This window comes from Impatiens glandulifera, chromosome 1, assembly GCF_907164915.1.
Source record: "Impatiens glandulifera chromosome 1, dImpGla2.1, whole genome shotgun sequence".
Classification (NCBI taxonomy): domain Eukaryota; kingdom Viridiplantae; phylum Streptophyta; class Magnoliopsida; order Ericales; family Balsaminaceae; genus Impatiens; species Impatiens glandulifera.
Window position 1 is genome coordinate 10414408 of NC_061862.1, and position 15052 is coordinate 10429459.

The window sequence follows — 15052 nt, forward strand, 5'->3', positions numbered from 1 at the left end:
TCATTTAATTGATTTTTTTTTCATTGAACAAAATAAATAAAAAATAAAAAATTAAAAGGAAAGATTAATCGCATTTCTGGTTATTCTTATATTTTGTAATAGACACTTAGAGTTGTTTGATGTTGGGTTATTTGGGATTTGGATGATTTTTTTCTTAAGAAGTTATCACTTCAAATCATGGTTGTCACAATGTTTTTTATATTTAAAGTTTAAATTTTATAAAATAAAATAAAAATATTTTAGTGCATAAAATAATAATAAATTAAAATCAAACGACCTCTTATTGCCTTTTTTTTTTCATCTCGGTGTATTATTGGATAAACCCAATATTTTCAAGAACCATATATGGTGTTGTATTCCTTTTTGATATTGATCTTGTTGGATAAAACAATTTGAATAATGATGTTGGTTTTAAAAAATATTTGTTTTGTTTTTAATTGATCTAAATAATCAAATTCAGAGGGGACGTTTGATTGAATTTCTTGAGAAAATAAATTAAATATAGGCTATTTAAAAATTGATATTTTATGAGAATAGTGTCACAATTATAAGTTGAATTAAAAAATAAAATTACAAATTTAATATTAAAAATGATTTAATTTTTATTTAGTATATGATTTTTTAAATAATAATATATATTATTTTTTATATCATGATATAATTTATATAATATTATAGCTTTAATTTTATTTAACATGTTTTTGAATTATTAACTAATTATTAAGTGAGAAATATTTTTACTCACTAAAAATGTTTGAAGTTTAATTAGAGAATGATTGTACTACTTTTTTTTTAATTTAAAACTTTTTTATCTAAATTATTATATATTTTTACTTTTTTTTATACTGATTTTGTTTTTGGATAATTGTTAGTTTTTAAATAATTGTAATTTAAATTTCTTCTTATTTAAAATAAAATAAATTATGAGTTATATATGATTATTTATAGGTAATTAAATATAAAATTAATAATAAATAAATAATACTAAAATGAACTTATCCTTATATAATAATTATAAGTTTATTTGTTTGAATATATATTTTTTGAATCATAAATATAAATTTACTCTATTTTATGTAAAATTGTATAAAATTATAAAATTCAAATAATTTATTTTAAGATTATAAATTTAAATTTGTAAATATATAATTATTTAAAATTTTACCTAAACTAAATTTGTTATTCTTATTTAAGATCCTAAAATCTAATATTTTAAAAATTAATTAAAAATAGAAGACTTAAGGAAATAATAATATAATAATAAGAGAAACTACATGAATTTGTTCTATGAATCATAAAATCTTATATAAAAGGATATTTTTTATTTATATCATTAAATAAATCATCTAATGTAATAAAATAAAATGAAAAATAGTGGAGTAAAAGAATATATAGTCTTTGTTTTTTTTTTAATTTAACAAATTTGTTGTTGTCGTTTTCCTCTTCTAGCAGTTTGCAGATGTGGAAGCTTATAAAAATATATAATAAATTAACAATATAAATGTGGAAGACATATTGGTATTGACTTAACTTTGTTCATGAATTGGTTATGTTTTCTGAGAAGCTCTATATCTCTCACGATTCGATTCTCACAGCTCTCATATGAAATTAGAGCTTAATTTAGGTGAAGATCAAGGACATCAAAATATAAAAGAAAAACATATTATTCTAATAGTGATTCATCTTTCTCCTCGTCAAACCGTTCAAGTTCAAGTGAAGAAAATATTCAATCTTCCGAAAAATTACTCAAACGATTAAAAGAATGGCCTCGAAGAAAATGATTCGTTTACGATTAGGAACATGAACAATCCATGAAGCAATATATGCACAACAACATTCAACGATGAAAACGGTTGAAAAACTTAAATTAAGACGTTTTATTTTTTAATGTTTAATATTTTTATAATAAAAAAAGATGGGACAACGGATTAAGCATGTATCCCGCAAACACACTTAACTAGGCGCAGAACTTGCCATCTGACGGGCTCAAACTCAGGACTTTAGAGTTAATATTCACCTCTTGTTGCCTCTAGGCTAGAAGAAGGGATTAATATTCCTATAATAATATTAATAGTTTTAGGGGTGATCGGGATAACTAAGAGATATACGTTATTTTGACATTTGAAGAGATAAACATTTAAAGAGTCAATACTTTCTTATAAAGACTTGTAAAAATTTATTTGATAGGAAGAAGAAGAATATAGCGAGTTAAAGAGAACAAAACATTGTCCACTATTATAGTTTTTTGTCCTCTTTTTACCAATAATTTGGTATCAGAGCCTGTGTGTGAGGTGAGCGTGAGAAAAGCTGTCAGCCTTAAGAGAGAATTTCACGGTGTGCGTTGGCCGAGAGAGAAAGAGGAGCGGCCAAGAGCTTTGTGAGGTGTGTGAGTTGAGAGTAAACACTTGAGAGAAATGACAGGTCTAACCAATGACATCCCGCTACCCAAGTTGACAAAATACGTCAACTACGACAATTGGAAAGTACATATGAAGGCCCTTTTCAACTCCCAAGATAATTGGGATGTGGTCGAGACTGGGTATGAGGAACAGACGAACACATACGAGTATTTAAATTCCCAGCTAAATACGTTGAAGATCGTTCGAGCTAAAGACAATGCGACTTTGTATCTACTATACCGAGCCATCAATGAATATGGTTTTGAGAAGATAACCGACGCAAAAATTCCAAAGTAGCATGGGATACACTTGAAATAGAAAACAAAGAAGACGAATGGGTGAAGAAATACCGACTTCAAACCCTTAGGGGTGACCTAGAAAACAGGATGAAAGAATTTGAAAGCGTATCTGAGTTCATTACTCGGGTAGAAACTGTCGTGAACAAACTAAATCGAAATGGTGAGAGTCTTTCATCAAATCGAGTTGTTGAAAAAATTCTGAGGTCATTAATAGATATTTTCGAAATTATCGTGTGCATAATAGAGAAATCTAATGACCTATCAACGCTCACCATTGAAGAGCTTGTTGGGTCCTTGGAAGTGCATGATAATAGTAGGAAAACAAGAAGGGGGAGTCCCTTGAACAGGCTCTCCAAACGAAGGCGACAATAAAAGAGGAGAAGATGATATATGCTTAGAGTACTAGAGGCAGATGAAGAGTTAGATGCCTAGGTGGTAGAGGAAGAAGATGACGAGGAAATGAGCAAATCAACCAATATAACTGGCATAGCCGAGGTCAAGCTCGGGGTGGACGAACAAACACAAACATCAATATTGAATGTTATAATTGTGGAAAGAATGTGCATGTTTCCAAGGATTGCTACTCGATAAAATGCTACAACTGTGGAAAACGAGTCATATTTCTAAAGATTGTAGATCCAAGAAGAAAAAGGAGGAAACGACAAACTTCTTTACTGAGAAAAAGATAAAGAATTATTGATGGTGACAAAAATTCCATAAACCATGATCAAACCGAGTTGTTCTGATAACTCGTTTTGGTAATTGGACACCGGTGCAAGTAATCATATGTGTGGTGACGAGAGGTTATTCAAAATACTCTCAAATGTGGAGTCCGAATCTATTTATTTCGGCGATGCTTCAAAAGTAGTCGTCAAAAGTCGAGGACGGTCTGGTATCAACGGAGAAATGGGGGAATCAAAGAGATCAAAGATATTTACTACGTATATGATCTCAAAAGAAACATATTGAGCATGGGACAATTGATGGAAAATGGTACCCGACTCTAATTAAGGATCGAGAACTACAACTGAAGGATAAACTCGAAGGCTCATTGCCTAGATATAAATTAAGAAAAATTGAATGTAAAAACTTGAGCTGAAAATAGTTCAAGATGAATGCATTCAACTTGATCTGGAGGATGAGGCCATGAAGTGGAATTATTGGTTCGATCATCTTCACTTCGGGGGATTGACCAAGCTGATGAAAAAAGAGATGGTGATTGGACTGCCTAATATGAAATTCGAAAAAAGTTTTGTGAATAATGTGTGATTTGGAAGGAAGCGGTGACTTCTTTCCCAGACAGTTCTGAATACTGAGCAAAAGAGCAACTCGGACTGATCCATACTGATTTGTATGGGCTGATAACTCAAAAATCATTTAGTGGTAAGAGATACTTTGAAAACAAATAAAATCAACCTAAATCAAGAATTTCAAAAATTAAAATTTAAAAACTGAATTTTTTTAAATTTTATGTTCTTGAGTTTAATCTAATTTTTTTGATTCAGTTAGTAGCTATACATGTTTATTAACATGTTATAATGATTTCCAAGCCACATTAACAATATTTTGATCATGTTTGAAGTTTTAATCTAAAGTTTTGTAAAATGAAAAAAAACTCACTCAGACATATATACTTGTACAACTAGCTCATTTAGACGCATTTAGTAATAAAAGATCATATAAACATACGTATTATCAAAAATATGCTCATTTAGTCTTTGTTAATAAATTAGAGTTAATTTTTAATTTTTAATTTATATATTTATTAATTAAATATTAATATATTTTCTCTCATTTTTTTCATTATTAATATATTAATATATTTTCTCCCTTATTATTAATAAAAAGAATGAAGGAGAAAATATATTAATATTTAATTAATAAATATATAAATTAAAAAATAAAAATTAACTATGTTTTTAATAGAGGTTAAATGAGCATATTTTTGATAGTATATATATTTGAATGACATTTTATTAGTACATACGTTTAAGTGAGCTAGTTATATAAGTACATACATTTAAGTGAGTTTTTTTTCTTTTAAAATTTAAGCTTAAAAATTTGAATTTTGAAATTTCATGTTTTTTAGTTTTAATCTGAATTTTTGATCCAATTAGTTGTTATACATGTTTGTTAACATGTTAGAATGATTTCCAAGCAATTGAACATCGATTTGACCATGTTTGATCAAATTGTGTTTTAGAAAAATTTTGGATTTTAATTCAATCTTCAAAAAAATGTTTTAATGTTTGAATGATGCTCTTGTTTTGGTTGAGTTTAACTATATTAATCACTTCAAAACTAATGAAACAAAAATCAGGCATTGAAATGACCTAATTTGAAAAATCCTACAATTTGACCTAGAAATGGTGTTTTGAAATTTATCTTTGTAAAGATCTTAAAATTGTGATTTATGTTAGGGCTTTTGTTCTTCATGATCATATGAACTAACATTAGCTTACAGATCATGATTCTATTATCTGAATAAAAAATTATGGACTTCTGAAATTTCTACCAAAATAAGAGCACATCGGGTCCTAAGGTTTTAATCTAAGACCGGTAATCCTCAGTCCTATTCTTCAGTCGCGACCGAGAAAACTTAACCTCCGACCGAGGACCAGGACCGGTGTTCTTCATGTCCGACCGAGGACTATGATCGGTGTTCTTTAGGTTTGACCGAGGACCAGGACCAGTGTTCTTGAGGTCCGACCGAGGACTAGGACCGGTGTTCTTGAGGAAGGACCAAGCCCTATGACCGATATTTCTAACATATGACCGAGCACCCCTTTAGCTTAGCACCGATATTTCTAACCCTAGGACCAAGCCCTAGGACCAATGTTTCTAACCTAGGACCGAGCACCCCTTTTAACCTAGGACTAATGTTTCTAACCTTAGGACCAAGCCCTAGGACCGATGTTTCTAACCCTAGGACCGAGCCCTCTCTTAGCCTAGGACCAATAAACATAACCCTACCTCTAAACCTAGGATCGAGGACCACAACCAACGAATTTGACCCGGGACTAAGCCTCATAGGTCTAGGATCAAGCAGACCGAGTTCGGGACTGAGCCTTCCAAAACTAGGACCGAGTCCTCCGGTCCCTTGACCTATGCAACCGAACCCTGGTTTTTTTAGTGTCAATTTTATCGGTTCTAGTTCACTAGTTCCGGTCGGTTAACCGGGTTTAACCGAAAACTGATTATTTAATTTTTTAAATTAAGTATTAAATGTGTTAAATGATTTTTTTTCAAAACTTTTTCTTCTACCATCAATTTTGTTTTTTTATTTTATGTTATATTTCATATATTTAAAAATATATTAGAATATATTATATTGTTATAAATGTAATATATTTTAAGACCTTTATTTTTAAACTAGTGTTTATATAAATTGTTTTAAAAAAAAGTATTTCTATACATAATTTAATATTTTAAAATAACTAATATATATAAATTATTAAATATTATTTATAATATATCTAATATTTAAAAAATAACTAATATAAATTATAAAATATAAATATATAATTAAATTATTATGTTTACCGGTTAAACCACTAAAAAATATTTCAATCGAAAATCGAACTGTTTAACTGGTAAAAAATCGGTTAACTAGAACCGTTAAAACCGATTAACCAATAAACTGAAACCAGTAAGCTATCGGATCGGTTCGGTTATCGATTTTTTTGAATAACCCTAATTGTTGTATATATAATGTCACCCAAATTATTATAAATTTAATATACAAATGTTATAATAATAATAATAATAATAATAATAATAATAATTCCAATTGTCTCTTGATATATTTTATTAAATGTTATTTATAGATTTCAAGATTTTGAATATATTATATAAATTATAATAACAGAGAATTTTTTTTAAAATAATAAAACCAAATTACAGTTTTTTAAAAGATTGTCATTTTAATTATATCTAATTTATGAATAAAATACATTTTACTTCCTAAATAATTTTAGTTATCGTTTTCTTAACAAAAATTTAAATTAGAATATTATTTATTTTAGAATATTAAAATCTTATAAAAAGTAATAAAAACATTTTTAAATATACATTTTGTATATTTTTAGTGCACAATAAATTTGTGTAGTGGAGTGTCAGATTTGTTGGCAGAATTAATTTTAAATAAAAAATGTTTGAATCTTATATATAACACAAATTCTTTCTTTAAATATTATGTTTCTTTCTAAGGATTTTGAGTTTTATTTATTTATCTGAAGTGTGGTGTAATGTGTAAAGTTTAATTAACTACTCATAACATTTTGTGTTTTTATTTTAAAAAATAATATAAAAAAGTTAATTAAAGTCTTAATTTTTATTTGATTTTTTTTTAATATTAGTGTCTAGTTTTGGGTGTGGGTTTGGGGTGAGGGGAATGAATAAAAGCACAACAACACACAAAAATTTACACACGAATATAAATATTTAATTTTAAATTTTAAACTTAAACTTGAATCCTAAAATGTTTTAGATAAATTATGTAATTTAATTAAGGTGTATATTTTCTTTTTATTTGTCCATGGCTTGCAAGAAGAAGTTGTCTAACCCAATATTTCAGAAGCTTGTTCTCAACGGATCCGTTGTGAGAGCGGATACAGACTGGCCAGAAAACTGTATGTAATTTTTTCTTGTATGTAATTTAAAATATATGAAACCAAATTAGAGTAATTTTTTTTTTCAAAACATTTTTTTTAAAATTTAATTATTTCTAATTAAAGTATAAAATACTTTTTAATTCCTAAATAACTTTAAACTATACAATTTTATCCTTTAGTATTATTTCTTAATTGTTTGGGCTAAACTTGTTAAAAAAAATATAGTAAATGAAAAACAAATATATTGTCTGAAAGAAATTGAGTTAAATAGATGAACACTAATATTAGGGTTTCTTTAAAGGGCTAAGACTTATTTTATTTATGTCTTAGGTATAAAATAAATTTCAGTCCCTACTTAACATTAAAATCAAAAGATTATATTTATTTACTTTATATAATTGCAAACTTATTCTTAATCGAAATAAAATAACTTTGTACCTTGAAGATGCAAAACTATTAATTATAAATATAAAATATTTTAAATATATATTATATAAGTCAAAATATTTATTAGTTATATATAAATATTTTATTTTTCATTTAGTTTTAAATATTTTTACAATCAGACTTATTTATTTATGATTAAAGTGTGATGAGTGTTGCTTAAAGTTTAAATACAAAAACAAATATTAATAATTTATTTTTTCTTTTTTTTAAATGACTTACAATTATTTTTATATTATAAGCATAGGTATGCGACCAATTATTATTGACAACTTAATATATCACATTATATAATATTATTAAACTTAATATATCGAAGTCCAAGATCAGGGATGAGCACGTTACAAGCACAAGCAGTTGCAGTATATATTTTGTGCTAAAAAACAATGAGAATCAGTCTAATTTTCTGTATTTTTTTTTAATTTTTAATTTTAATGTATTATCTCAAAGTTTAATTAAAATTATGTTAAATAATTTGTTATTTAATTAGTTTAATAATAATATTTTATATATAATTATAAAGGACTTATAGTTATTCTAATATTTATTATTCAAAATATTAAAGTTTTAAAAATTATTAGGATTATTATTCAGCTTTATATTCGAAATTTTATTCAATATATTATGTATCCTAAACTTTAAGCCTTTAAGATTGATATTTTAAACATTGAATTATATATCATAAATTTTAAATTAATTATATAAATATATATTAAATAATAAATTAATAGTATTATTATTTATAAATACTAATAATTAAAGATAATATTTGTTCATATAATAATAGAGAAAATAAAAAATTTAATAAGTCAAAGAATAAGAGAAACCACTTCCGCATCTGTATTTTCACTATTTTGGATAGTTCTCAAAGATTCTCAGCTCTCAATATATCATTAGTTAATATATATTATAAGTTAATTAATAAAATAAAATTATTGATATATATATATATATATATATATATAATTATTTATTAAAAATAATTATAGAAAATATAAAATAAAATATTAAAACTTTGAATTTTAATTTTTTTTTATAAAGTTCATAAATAATATTAGGCTTTTATTAATAAGTTAAAATATTTTTTCAGAATAAAAAACTTAATTAAATAAAAATAAATTAATTATGTATGATTATTTGTTTATCTTTTATATTCGACACAAAATATCTTTTATATTTGAAACAATAAAGTCAAATATATATATATATATAATTTTTGGAAATTTTCCTGTGTATGTATATAATATATAATTAGTTAGATGATAAAATAATTAATATAAATAAAATAATTAATATATATATAACTATTTATTTTAAAAGATGTGAGAAAAAAATAAAATTTAAAAAAAAATGAAACTAATAAAAAAAAGGTTAAAATTTAACGTATCTAATAAATATATGAACAGAATAAAAAAAATAATAATGAAAAATATTACAATTTATAAAAAAAATTGTTTATATATATATATATATAAAATATAAATAATTAATAAAAAATATAATTATATATAATTAATTATACATTTATTTTACTAATATATTTTCGTTAATTATATATATATATATATATATGTTTTTTTTTTTTTTTTTTTTTTCTTTTTTTCAATTGTTTGTTGCTGCTGTGATCCAGAACTATTTCGGTACTACCCAACATTCAAAAAGTTTTTATTCATTTTTTTAAAGTATTTACCTTCTTAATTAACCTATTAATTAACTCTCTCTCATAACCCAATAACTACACCCTCACTCTCTAAACTCATTAAATAACATCTCTTTCTTAATTAATTAAAATTCTCTCTTTATAAACTATTAATTTATTTAAGAGAACTGGGAGAGCGATTCTTCCAGCGACTGTTTACGTGGCAGGCCACGTAGGCCCAATAATAATAAAATCTAAAACCCAAAAGCCCAGCCCTTTCATCTTCCATTTGCCATTTTCATCTTCCCAAACATTTTAGGTTTTCTCTCTCTCAAGTTCATCTGCAATTCTAGCGATTTACAAACGCAATTGATTAACTCAACCATCTTCAACATCTTCCAAGACATTCACATATTTCTCTCTTTTTCTCAAATCCATCTGCTTTCAAATCCTAGCAATTTCCATCGTTTGCTCGCGTTCTTCAGAGAAAACCTAACATTAATCATCAGAGAAAATCCATCGTCTGCTCGCGTTCTTCGTTCAACACAAAATGGTAACTTCTTCATCATTTTTTACTTTAGTACATTCGGTTATATAATCTAACTTGCGACATTTTTGTAATGTTTAGGAATCAAATAAACAAGTGGTTATATATGATGCTTCTAAGAAGAACGAAGCAAAAAAGACGAATACAATGATTGAGATGAAAACAGTGAAGAAGAAGAACGAAGTGAAGAAGAAGAAGAAGAAACAGAATGAGGAAGAAGAACGAAGGTAACAAACGAACAACAGTTAACTGCATTGTCTAGTTGATTTTGTTAACTACATTATGTTTTATTTATGCAATTTCATGTTTATGAACTGTAATGAACTATAATAAACTCCAATGTCATGCTACATGAGCTGCAATGTCATGTTTCATGAATTGCAATGTAATGTTATATGAATTATTTTGTCATGTTATTTCTGACTGAAATGTCATGTTACTTGAACTACTTTGTCATGTTACTTGAACTACTTTGTCATGTTAGTGAATAACAATGTCATGTTATTTTAACTTCATTGCCCTGTTATTTTATTTTAATTGTATTATCTTGTAATTAAATTCATTTGTCATATTTTTTGTAGTAAGAATAAAAAAAAAGAAAAGCAGTTTCACCACCTCCACCTCCCGCATCTTCCATGAATAAAAAAAAGAAAAGCAATTTCTCCACATCCACCTACCGCTTCTTCTATGAAGCTAAAAACAAGGAAAAAAACCATTTTTAACACCAGAACCTCGCCTAATGGTCTGTTCAATCTCGTTCGAGAACTCTCAGAAGTTCAGAAAAAAGCCGTAAGAGAAATTGGATTCGGCTCCTTACTCTCTTTGGGAATATCTAGATGCAACTTCAAATTATCCCGTTACTTGGTGAAGAATTTCAATGTTAGAAGAAGTGATGTTCTCCTCAACAATGGGGAGCTATTAAAAATTGATGAAGAAGATGTCCAATGCATTCTGGACCTTCCAAGAGGTGATATTGAAGTGACTGAATCTACTGGGAAAAAATCGGATGGAGCCCAATACATATCTATGCTGCGGGACTGGAGGAGGAGGTGGGGTGAAAATGAAAATAAAGGAGCTCCTAACACTCTCTCAATGACCGACAAAATTTTATCAAACACCAATGCAGATGACAATTTCAAGCGTGACTTTGTCATCTATGTCGTCTCGAGCTTCTTATGGACAACACAAAATCCACAGTGCAGGTAAACAACAATCTTATACTTAAGAATGAATAATGTTATGTATTGCATTGTTATTAATTTTGCTTATATTTTGAAAATTGCAGGTTCAAAATTTTAAAATCTTTGATGGATGTTAACAAGATAAAACAAATGAATTGGTGTAAATTTGCGCTGAATGGATTACTCGAGAGTGTCGAGAAATGACAGTTAAACGAAGAATCATATTTCCACGGACCACTAAGTTTTCTAATGGTAATTTATTTCTAACTTTCATTTTGGACTCCTTCTATCATTTCTGGAATGACACGTTTCATGAACTATAATGTCACGTTTCATTTCTGCAAGGTCATGTTAAATGAACTACAATGTCATGTTATATGAACTACAATGTCATGTTACACGAACTACAATGTCATGTTAAATGAACTATAATGTCATGTTACTTTTCTACAATGTCATAACATATTAACTGCATTGTCGTGTCCTTGTTTCAGTTGTGCTACATGGACAAGGTATTAGATTATAGTACAAGAAGTAAATTCAAGAGATAGTTCCCTATCTTGTCATGTTGGGATGACAAGATGGTATCTGAAAGAGTACAAAAAGAAGAGGAACATGGGGGATTCGACCAAGGGAGGGTTGTTGATAGGATTCAGTTACCTACAGTGGAGAATTTGCATGATGTGGAGAATGAAGCTGATTCGGAGAATGTGGAGAATTTAAGTGTTGATGCTTGGAAGAATGTGCATGATACAATTGAGAACTTAACAAAGATCTCAACATGCAATTCTTCAAATGTTCAATCCATACATTCAATACTTCAAATATTGAATGCATACATACAAAATCCAAGCGCTCACAATGATGGTGGAAGTGACAAGCTTGAGCATGAGCCTGAGCCTGAGCTTGAGGCTGAACATGAGCCTGAGCATGAGCCTGAACCCCCATCCACTGCGTTATCAATCCCCATGGAAATAATACAAGCTATACCGTTGAAGAAGAGAACTCCCCGTCTAAGGAGGAAACCTTTGAAGTTGAGAACTCCAGTGGCGAATGATGTTGTTAAGAAGGTGGCGAAAGATGTTCTTAAGCCGGCGGCGAAAGATTTTGTTAAGACTGTGACAAAAAATGTTGTTAAACCGGTGGATGAGATCATATACTCAATCAATTATATAAGCCTACCACGTAGTGTTTTGCAGTCGATGAAGAATGGCCACTGGCTTGACACAAATATCATCGACGTTTGGGCAATGGAAATGAATACTGTTGCACAATACGAAGCCTTAACTAACAATATCAAAAGAAGAAGGATATTCTTCTCAACTGTACATTGTGGAGTGTATGAATTTGGAGACAGTTTATATAATAATTCACTGAACCTGGAATTGAAGTCATTCGACATATAAACTGCTTCATCGAGTGCTTGTACTGTTATGCTGAATGACTTCACTTCCAGGTTTAGTGAATTATTATATAAACTGTCTCCAAATTCATACACTCCACAATGTACAGTTGAGAAGAATATCCTTCTTCTTTTGATATTATTAGTTAAGTCTTCGTATTGTGCAACGATATTCATTTCCATTGCCCAAACGTCGATAATATTTGTGTCAAGCCAGTGGCCATTCTTCATCGACTGCAAAACACTATGTGGTAGACTTATATAATTGCTTGAGTATAGGATCTCATCCACCGTTTTAACAACATTTTTTGCCACAGTCTTAACAAAATCTTTCGCCGCCGGCTTAAGAACATCTTTCGCCACCTTCTTAACAACATCATTCGCCACTAGAGTTCTCAACTTCAAAGGTTTCCTCCTTAGACGGGGAGTTCTCTTCTTCAACGGTATAGCTTGTATTATTTCCATGGGGATTGATAACACAATGGATGGGGGTTCAGGCTCATGCTCAGGCTGATGTTCAGCCTCAAGCTCAGGCTCAGGCTCATGCTCAGGCTTGTCACTTCCACCATCATTGTGAGCGCTTGGATTTTGTATGTATGCATTCAATATTTGAAGTATTGAATGTATGGATTGAACATTTGAAGAATTGCATGTTGAGATCTTTGTTAAGTTCTCAATTGTATCATGCACATTCTTCCAAGCATCAACACTTAAATTCTCCACATTCTCCGAATTAGCTTCATTCTCCACATTATGCACATTCTCCACTGTAGGTAACTGAATCCTATCAACAACCCTCCCTTGGCCGAATCCCCCATGTTCCTCTTCTTTTTGTACTCTTTTAGATACCATCTTGTCATCCCAACATGACAAGATAGGGAACTGTCTCTTGAATTTACTTCTTGTACTATAATCTAATACCTTGTCCAGGTAGCACAACTGAAACAAAGACACGACAATGCAGTTAATATGTTATGACATTGTAGAAAAGTAACATGACGTTATAGTTCATTTAACATGACATTGTAGTTCGTGTAATATGACATTGTAGTTCATATAACATGACATTGTAGTTCATTTAACATGACCTTGCAGAAATGAAACGTGACATTATAGTTCATGAAACGTGTCATTCCAGAAATGATAGAAGGAGTCCAAAATGAAAGTTAGAAATAAATTACCATAAGAAAACTTAGTGGTCCGTGGAAATATGATTCTTCATTTAACTGTCATTTCTCGACACTCTCGAGTAATCCATTCAGCGCAAATTTACACCAATTCATTTATTTTATCTTGTTAACATCCATCAAAGATTTTAAAATTTTGAACCTGCAATTTTCAAAATATAAGCAAAATTAATAACAATGCAATACATAACATTATTCATTCTTAAGTATAAGATTGTTGTTTACCTGCACTGTGGATTTTGTGTTGTCCATAAGAAGCTCGAGACGACATAGATGACAAAGTCACGCTTGAAATTGTCATCTGCATTGGTGTTTGATAAAATTTTGTCGGTCATTGAGAGAGTGTTAGGAGCTCCTTTATTTTTATTTTCACCCCACCTCCTCCTCCAATCCTGCAGCATAGATATGTATTGGGCTCCATCCGATTTCTTCCCAGTAGATTCAGTCATTTCAATATCACCTCTTGGAAGGTCTAGAATGCATTGGACATCTTCTTCATCAATTTTTAATAGCTCCCCATTGTTGAGGAGAACAACACTTCTTCTAACATTGAAATTCTTCACCAAGTAACAGAATAATTTGAAGTTGCATCTAGATATTCCCAAAGAGAGTAAGGAGCCGAATCCAATTTCTCTTACGGCTTTTTTCTGAACATCTGAGAGTTCTCGAACGAGATTGAACAGACCATTAGGCGAGGTTCTGGTGTTAAAAATGGTCTTTTTCCTTGTTTTTAGCTTCATAGAAGAAGCGGGAGGTGCATGTGGAGAAATTGCTTTCCTTTTTTTTATTCATGGAAGATGCGGGAGGTGGAGGTGGTGAAACTGCTTTTCTTTTTTTTTTATTCACACTACAAAAAATATGACAAATGAATTTAATTACAAAATAATACAATTAAAATAAAATAACAGGGCAATGAAGTTAAAATAACATGACATTGTTATTCACTAACATGACAAAGTAGTTCAAGTAACATGACAAAGTAGTTCAAGTAACATGACAAAGTAGTTCAAGTAACATGACATTTCAGTCATGAAACATTGCATTGCAGAAATGAAACATGACAATGCAGTTAAGAAAAATAATAGGACAGTTCAGTTAAATGATATTGTTATTCACCTAACAAGACATTGCAGTTCATAAAACATGACAATGCAATTAAGAAAATAACAGGACAATGCATTTAAGATAACATGACATTGTTGTTCACCTAACATGACAAAATAGTTCAAGTAACATTACATTGCAATTCGTGAAACATGACATTGCAGATCATGTAGCATGACATTACAGTTCATTACAGTTCATTGCAGTTCATAAGCATGACATTGCATAAATGAAACA